The 7,895-nt window shown below is 42.4% G+C and overlaps 1 protein-coding gene across 1 annotated transcript in view; it reads right to left on the bottom strand.

Annotated features, from left to right (window-relative positions):
• Positions 1 to 6,233, bottom strand: part of slco4a1 (solute carrier organic anion transporter family, member 4A1) — a 141,795-nt gene extending 135,562 nt beyond the window's left edge. Inside the window, exon 1 of the mRNA XM_069884112.1 lies at positions 6,157 to 6,233. The gene's annotated coding sequence lies outside the window, so the exon portion shown is untranslated. The remainder of the gene's footprint in view (positions 1 to 6,156) is intronic.
• Positions 6,234 to 7,895: the final 1,662 nt, after the last annotated feature.

A 7,895-nucleotide genomic window follows, 5' to 3' on the forward strand; every position in this document is an offset into this window, starting at 1 on the left:
TGAAGTCTAGGATGTAGAACAATTCGCCATCTTATGCCTTTTGGTCCTAGCCACAAACACTGCTCCACATCAGGTCATAGCTGTGGACGTTGATGGAGGAGTTGTGGGCCCAAATAAATCCACTACACTTAGTTGGGTCATAGTATTGTGTTTGAACAATACTTGCATCAAGCTGCACCCCATTGGTACAGGGAAACAGGAGTGTGTGGGGAAATTCCTGTCCTGTTGGAAGTGTGCGAGAGAGCAAGAGGCCATTGGTATCGGAGATCATCACACCCAAGGGTCCTGCTTATACCGTTAGAGTAATTAAGCTCCATATTGTGCAGAGAATAGGCAGCCACTGGTATTGGAGTTCACGGGGTCCGATGTGAATGCCTATCTTGTTATATAATAATTTGAGCATCATTTGGCATCTTCCCCTGTTTAGTTCTCTTCTGTGTACAATAAAGTTACCCTTGGCTGTGAAACTGTGTCTGTACTAGACCCTCTGTGAACCATGGAGACCTAATACAATTCCAACACAACAGCATGCTATGCCAAGATATAGTGGAATCGACCAATCAAGCTTGCAATTAATCAGGTTGGTAAATGCATTTCAGTAGATAACAGAGGCTAAGTTAAAGGACAAATATGCCACCGTTCCCTGCATTTCTGCTAAAAAGCTTGGCTTGGGAGACATTGTCATAATTTCTTTCAGAAACTCAGTTTGCTCCACTCTTTACAGACTCATCGGAATTAACTGACATTGTTGCAAATGATCATTTGCCTATACCCCATATGTACTCATTGTCCTACATCCAACTCATTAACTGACAAGCTGTCAATGAAGACTATGCTAATCTAACATGCACCTTCTGGTTCTGACAAGACATCAACAATTCTTCAGCCCAATTGGTCCTGAAATACAGTTTCTTACTCAGGCAGCCAGCTCATCTGCACATGGGGCCTTCAAAGAAATAAGTCTCTAATTATGTGAGAATCTGGCTTGGATTCCCAGAGTATGCCTGCAAGTGTAATGTCAGGTGGTCATTCAATCATCCACAGGAACAAAGTACACCTCAATACCTAGGGAATATGGGATTATCTCCAGCAGATTGGGAAACTGGTAAGAAAGAACCTATGTTTCGTAACAAACACGGCATTCAACTATTCCCCTAACTGAGAAACCAGAAGGTAGGCTGTGAATAGTATATTTATATTATAGACTGGAAGCACTCCTCCCTTTTATACCATTTCCTGTTTAATAAACATCGGAAGAGAAGCCACTTTCTCAAAACATTATTCATCTTGAATTATGGACTTTCATTTGAAGCCATTATGAAACTTGCCACCGTGACAGTTTTAATAATTGACTGAATCAAAGTGAAATGGCAGTCAGTACTCATCTAGCAAACCTGTGGTTTACACTTGAAGCCAAAGTTCCATTCTCCATAATATATCAAAAGTCACTGTCTAAAAGCTTTTTCTATAATGAACAAAGCTCAAATATTTTGGGAGGTTCAATTAAACAATTTCAATTTTATCCCCAACTTATGTTTGAAAGTATCTGCTGGTTTATCTTTATTGTCTCAAGTCAATTTTATTGTCATCTGATTGTACAAGTATAAGCCAACATGCATACAAACAACCAGACAAAGCAAACAATACACATTCAGGACAAGTATTCATATATACAAATAAATACAAAATATTGTTCGTGAATATGAAAGTCTTGAAAGGTTAATGTGAGCAGTTCCTTAGGTCACTCAGCTTACTCACTGCCTATGGCAATAGTTCTCAACCTTTTTCTTTTATTTCCACTCACATGCCATTTTAAGTTTTCCCTATGCCAGAGGTGCTCTGTGATTAGTAAGGAATTGCTTAAGGTGGTATGTGGGTGGAAAGAATAAGCTTGTAAACCACTGTTTTAATCGTACCTAACTAACACGTTATGCGCACGGTTTCATAAGTCCAAAGGAAATGGGCCAATGACAATTTTTCTGAGGCAAAATATTTCAGTAACAATTGGGTCTAGAGCAATGATTCTCAACCTTCCCTTTCCACTCGCATACCACCTTAAGCAATCCCTTGAGTTTGGGGGTGGGGGCAGTTTGAAAACCACTGAGTTAAGTGAACTCCAAGGAACTTTGTGCACTCAACTTTGTTGATGCGCAGTGGAGAGTGGTCATTCCCAGTCCCCTGATGCCCTCGATCATCTCTTTTGTCTTGTCCATGTTGAGACTCAGGTTGTTATTCTCACACCATTTCATGAGATTTTCCACCTCTTCTATGCAGTGATGATTGTTGCTGATGAGGACAATATTATCTTCTGGTGTAGTCATATTTCAAAAGCCTTCAAATAACTGATAGTGAATGAATGTTGCACACTGAAGGTGGAGCAAGGGAAAAAATTTACATGACTGATTAACAATGAGCAAAAAAAAAGCCGTCAGGTATCTTGGAGTGAGTGTCCCAAAGACACTGGATGTGATCCAACCTAACCTGCTGTGGAATGGCTTAGCCATTAGTGTACTGGATACTCTGCATTACCTGGTATTGGAAGAAATAATGGGGAAAATTTCACGAAGGGCAACAACCAGAGTTTGAATCAGAATTTATTGCCATGAACCTGTCACAAATTTCATTGTTTTGCAGCATAATTACCGTCCAAATATTGCTAGAAATTTACATTAAATAATTTTTTTTTTTTTAAATAGTGCAAATTTAAGAGAAAGTGAGGTTGTGTCTGTGGTTCATTGTCCATTCAGAAATCTGATGGCAGAGGGGAAGGAGCTGTCCTTGTGCCATTGGTATTTGTCTTCGGGCTCCTGTACTTTCTTCCTAATGGTAGCAGTGTAAAGAGGCCATAGCCTGGGTGGTGAGGTTATTTGAAGATAAAGACTGCTTTCTTGAGACACCAGCAGTGGTAGATGTCCTTGATAGAGTGGAGACTGATGGGATTGGTTGAGTTCACACAGAACTCTTTTTTCTTGTTTTGTGCATTGGCAACTCCATATCAGGTGGTGATGCAACTGGTCAGAATGGTATAGGAGAAGTTTTCAAGTCTTTGGTGATATACCAAATGTCCTCATGAAGTGTAGCGACTGGTGAGTCTTCTTCATGATTGCATCAACTGAAGGTATCAGGACAGTTCCTCTGAAATGTTGACACCCAGGAATTTGAAGTTCTTAACCCTTTCCACTGTTGACCCCTCAATGAGGACTGGTTCATGTTCTCCTGATTTCCCCTCCAGAAGTCCACAATCAGCTTCTTGGTTTTTCTAACATTGAGTGCAAGGTTGTTGATGTGGCACCAGCACCACTCAACTAGCTGATGTATCTCCCACCGACAAGCTTCCTTATTAACATTTGTGTTAAGGTTTTACTGGGAGCAAGAGGATCAAAATGTGGAGGCAAAGAGGTGTTTGAGCTCATCTGGGTTTGCATTAGTGAATGGAAGACTGAAGTCCCAAACATTCGGCTGTGCCCGAATCACATCATACCCGAAAGAGAGAATATTTTCCATTGGAATAATGCAGTAAGATATGATCAGAAGTAGAGGAAGAGATCCAGAGATCACAGAAGAACAGTGAACTTTGAGAAGACTACATGAAGTTGAAAGAAAAGTAATAGCATACTACAAGAGACCTTCAGGCTGGACCTGAGGAAAGTAGAAAAGCTGGTTTACGAGGCGCGTAAAAATGTGGCTAAGATGAGGAATCCAAGGGTGCATTAAAATTGAAGGAGCAGAGGCCAAAAAAGGACAGTCGTCTCCTGATGATTTCTTATTCTTCAGGAGAGAGAATTCTTCAGTTCAGGGTAGAAACTATTTGGGCCATAGAAGGGTACAGCACTGACTCAGGCCTTTGGCCCACCATTTCCATGCTGAATCTTTTTTTTGCTCATCTGTTAACATAGCACAATCCTATTACACCACCAGTGACCCGGTTTCTAATCCCCCACTGTCTGTAAGGAATATTGCCATCTCCCCATGCTTGTGTGGGTTTTGTGGGTTTCCTCTTGGTGTCCAGTTTCCTCTTGTTCTCCAAAAAAATGTACAAGATTAGTAGGTTAATTGGTCACATGCACCTATTTGGGCAGCATGGGACAGAAAGCTCTGTAAATGTGCTGTGCCTCTAAATTAAAAGTGAAAAACAAATTAAATTGATTAATCCCATTTGTTCACTTTAACCATATACTTTGTGCCTTGCCTGTCCATGCTCCTCTTAAATGTAGCAATTGTATCCAGCAGCAAATTTTATGAAGCAAAAGATACCCTCAGATCCCCTTTAAGTTTCCTACCTCTCACTTTAAACTCAGGTACTCCTGTTTATAGCTTCTTTTCCACTGGGACGAGGTCTAGTGGAAAAAGAAAACAGCACGCCAGGGTCAAATGGCGTCATTGTATGCCAGGGATTGATGGCCTCTACCCTTACTCATATCCCCGGTATCAGTTTACGCTGGCATGATGATTCTTCTTTCTTTCTTCTTTGGCTTGGCTTCGCGGACGAAGATTAATGGAGGGGTAATGTCCACATCAGCTGCAGGCTCATTTGTGGCTGACAAGTCCGATGCGGGACAGGCAGACACGGTTGCAGCGGTTGCAAGGGAAAATTGGTTGGTTGAGGTTGGGTGTTGGGTTTTTCCTCCTTTGTCTTTTGTCAGTGAGGTGGGCTCTGCGGTCTTCTTCAAAGGAGGTTGCTGCCCGCCGAACTGTGAGGCGCCAAGATGCACGGTTAAATGAGTGAAAAAAGGACAGCAGGAGGTCTACTGCTTCTCGTTGAAGGTAGAGCACTCCAATCTCCGGGGATGGGTGTGTTTAGTGGAAATGCAGTCACTGTCCAAGTTAAAGGTGGCCCAGTGGAAACAACACAAATGGCTTCCTATCCCGGGACACTGCAATTAACTGGGATGCCAGTGGAAAAAAGGGTTACAAAACTCCCACCAGCGATATTACATTTTTGACAACTTGCTAATTATCTGCCTCTCAAGAGAATATAAAACATATACAATATTTCCCACTAGTGTATGATGTGCAATATTGTAATTAAAAGCTGAAATTACAATTTCCTAAGAGTGTGCTGAGAGACGTTAGTGAAGCTCAGGGTTCAATTAAAAAGGTTTATTATTAAGGCTGTACTATACACACTCCTATCAGGTTGTCCCTCATCGTCCTCCACTCCAGTGCAGCAAATCCAGCCTATCCCTGAACTCAAGACCTCCTATCCAGACAACATCCTCTGCCCTCTCTCCAGTGCAACCCCATACTTCGGAGTTTTTGATCCACTAAGCTTGTACGACCCTCAGTCCTACACACATTCAAGGCACAGAATTTTGGAGATCAAGGTTTGTGCAGGAAGAGATGTTAAGGTAAAAGATCAGTTTGGCCCACCCTTTCTCTCTATAATGTGCCCCTGTTATTAAAAAAAACTGACTTAGGGAAAAAAAAAACAAGTAAACCTGGCTTTAAATGGGTTGTGGCAACCAGCCCAATTTACTTTGCATGAGGAATGACGTGAAACCGTCAGGGAAGTTGTAAAGGACCTGCTGGGTTTCCCCAACACTTTTGGGTATTGGGACATGAACTGCCCCGTGCAGTACGTGCAAGTTCTCGGCCAAGATCAGGAAGACTGGCGCCTTGAAAGAGAAAAAGACTATAGTTATTCTTTCGGATTCGACTTGGTCATGCACCAAGAGTCGATATCAGAGCATGACTGCCTCCGCTTGACTGCCAAGCACCTGTTCGGCTGCTGGAACGGAAGGCAGCGAAAATGACCTGCAGTAACCTCAGTAAATGCTGGCAATGTACTCTCCTGTTCCCATTCAATCCCTTCGATTTCACTTGCAACATCTCAAATCGGATACATCCGATCTTACCATGACATGTATCAGCTCGCACTGTAGCCTAACGATAGCAGCACCTGTATCTTTCTCACTTTGAAGAGACTCCCCCCATTCTATTCAAATACAAGCACATGATCTTGAACAAGTCCCACCCAAAATCCGCACAAAGGCTCAGGGCAAATTCCGCGAAATTCTCCCGCTCCATGACAATTGAAATGCAAAATTCGTATCGATGTGGGTTTGAGTTTCGACCCTGGGCTCCCGCCAGAGTGGGGAAAGGGGCAGTGAGCTTAGCTGGGGTGACATCGCAAGTCGGAACGGTAAAGAGACTCACATGCAACGCTGTGTGTTCACTGAACGCGCTGTCCATGTTCAAACAGCACCATTCACGAAGCGCAGAGATGATCAAACCCCGGAGGCGATGATTGCCAGCCGTCTCGGTCAATAGCAACGCTCGCTTGGTGGAACCAGCCAAAAAAGGAACCAATCACACCTGCCCGATGAACAATGCGCCCACTCATTCGCCGAGGGGTGGGCGGGGTCCAGTGATCCCAATGGTCTTTTGCAAAACCTGCTATTCAGCTCAATCTTCCATCCAGACCGAATAAAATCTTTTTATTTTCTAACTGCAGTTGGCCCAAATTTTCGTAGGTTGTCTGGGAGGAAAACGTCAAGAATATGCAAAATCAAGAAATGTATATGATGAATTGAATGACTGATCTTCAATGGCTGACTTCACCTTTTCAATAAGTTCCTGGAATGCTTTCATCTTTGAGCTTGGGGGTTTAAAAAAATGCGAACAAATATCATTCTGCCCATTGTACTCTTGGAAAATAGACAATTCTATTATTGGACCGGAGCGGGCCTTTAAAACCGAGGCTGAGGCGCTCAAAAGGTTTGGTAGCTTTTATCAGGGTGGCTTTGTCTGGCCGGTAAATTTCTTTACCCCCCAGCTCCATTTTCCTGCACTCTTTAATTTAGACCTACAGGCAGTCTGCCCACCAGGCGTGTTAATCAATTAACACACAACATTGTACGTTTTTGAACAGTGGGAGGAAACCCACGTGGTCATGGGGAGAAGGACAAACTCCTGACAGACAGCAGCAGATTCCGGCTCGGTCTGTAAAAGTGTTGCCCTAACCACTATCCCAATCATGCATTTGATTCCCTTAATATTGATTATCTATCTATTGTACTCATAGTCTATTTTAATTCCATTCAGTAATATTGCAATTGCTTATTTTTGTGAAGTATCTATTCAGATGCAACAGGTCAGAATTTCTATTGTTATGGGCCCAGAGGACCCCAAAACCCAGCAGCAAGACAAGTGGTTACTTAAACAAAGGTTGCTTTTAATTATCTTTAAACATGAACACAGGATCAAACTTTAATTTATTACTATTAACTTAACTCCCTTCTAAGTCTAAGCACACGTGTATGTAATGTGTGTGTAAGTTCAGACAAGTTCTCACTTCACACACCTCCAAGTTCACCTGTATGGAGCAATTCTTATATTGTGCACAGAATTTAGCATTTATGAATTTCACCATAAAGGTAAATGGGGTTACCGCTCAGGAAGGTTCTTGTCGGTTTTCAGAGAGAGATTTGTTGCTCGTTGGACACAAACTTCAGTATCTTGCTGAAGAAACTTGCCCCATCAGGGTTTTCCAGATGATAATCTTTTTCTTTCAGGTCACCACAAAGTTCCTTTTTGTTTCCCTTATTTCAAGTGAATTATTATACAGCCATCCATCTCCTCTTGTATGGACCACAAGGGCTTTGACCAGGCTGAACTAAGAACTCACAACCCGTCTTCAAAATAGGGTTTTTCCACAAGCTTGCCAGCTTGTCCTGTTCCAGTCCCAGTTGCTGCTGCTGAACTGTAGAACTAAATTCTCTCTCTCTCTCTCTCTCTCTCTCTCTTTCTCTCTCAGAGAAAAGCCTGTTTGACTCTCTCTGCTTGCAAAATCACATGATCTTCCTAAAAACAGCAAACTGCATTCAGATAGACTGTGGCACTGGACCTAATCTTGGAGTCCATTCATCTGTTGCTTTCCAAAACAATAATCTATT

This window comes from Narcine bancroftii, chromosome 6, assembly GCF_036971445.1.
Source record: "Narcine bancroftii isolate sNarBan1 chromosome 6, sNarBan1.hap1, whole genome shotgun sequence".
Lineage (NCBI taxonomy): Eukaryota > Metazoa > Chordata > Chondrichthyes > Torpediniformes > Narcinidae > Narcine > Narcine bancroftii.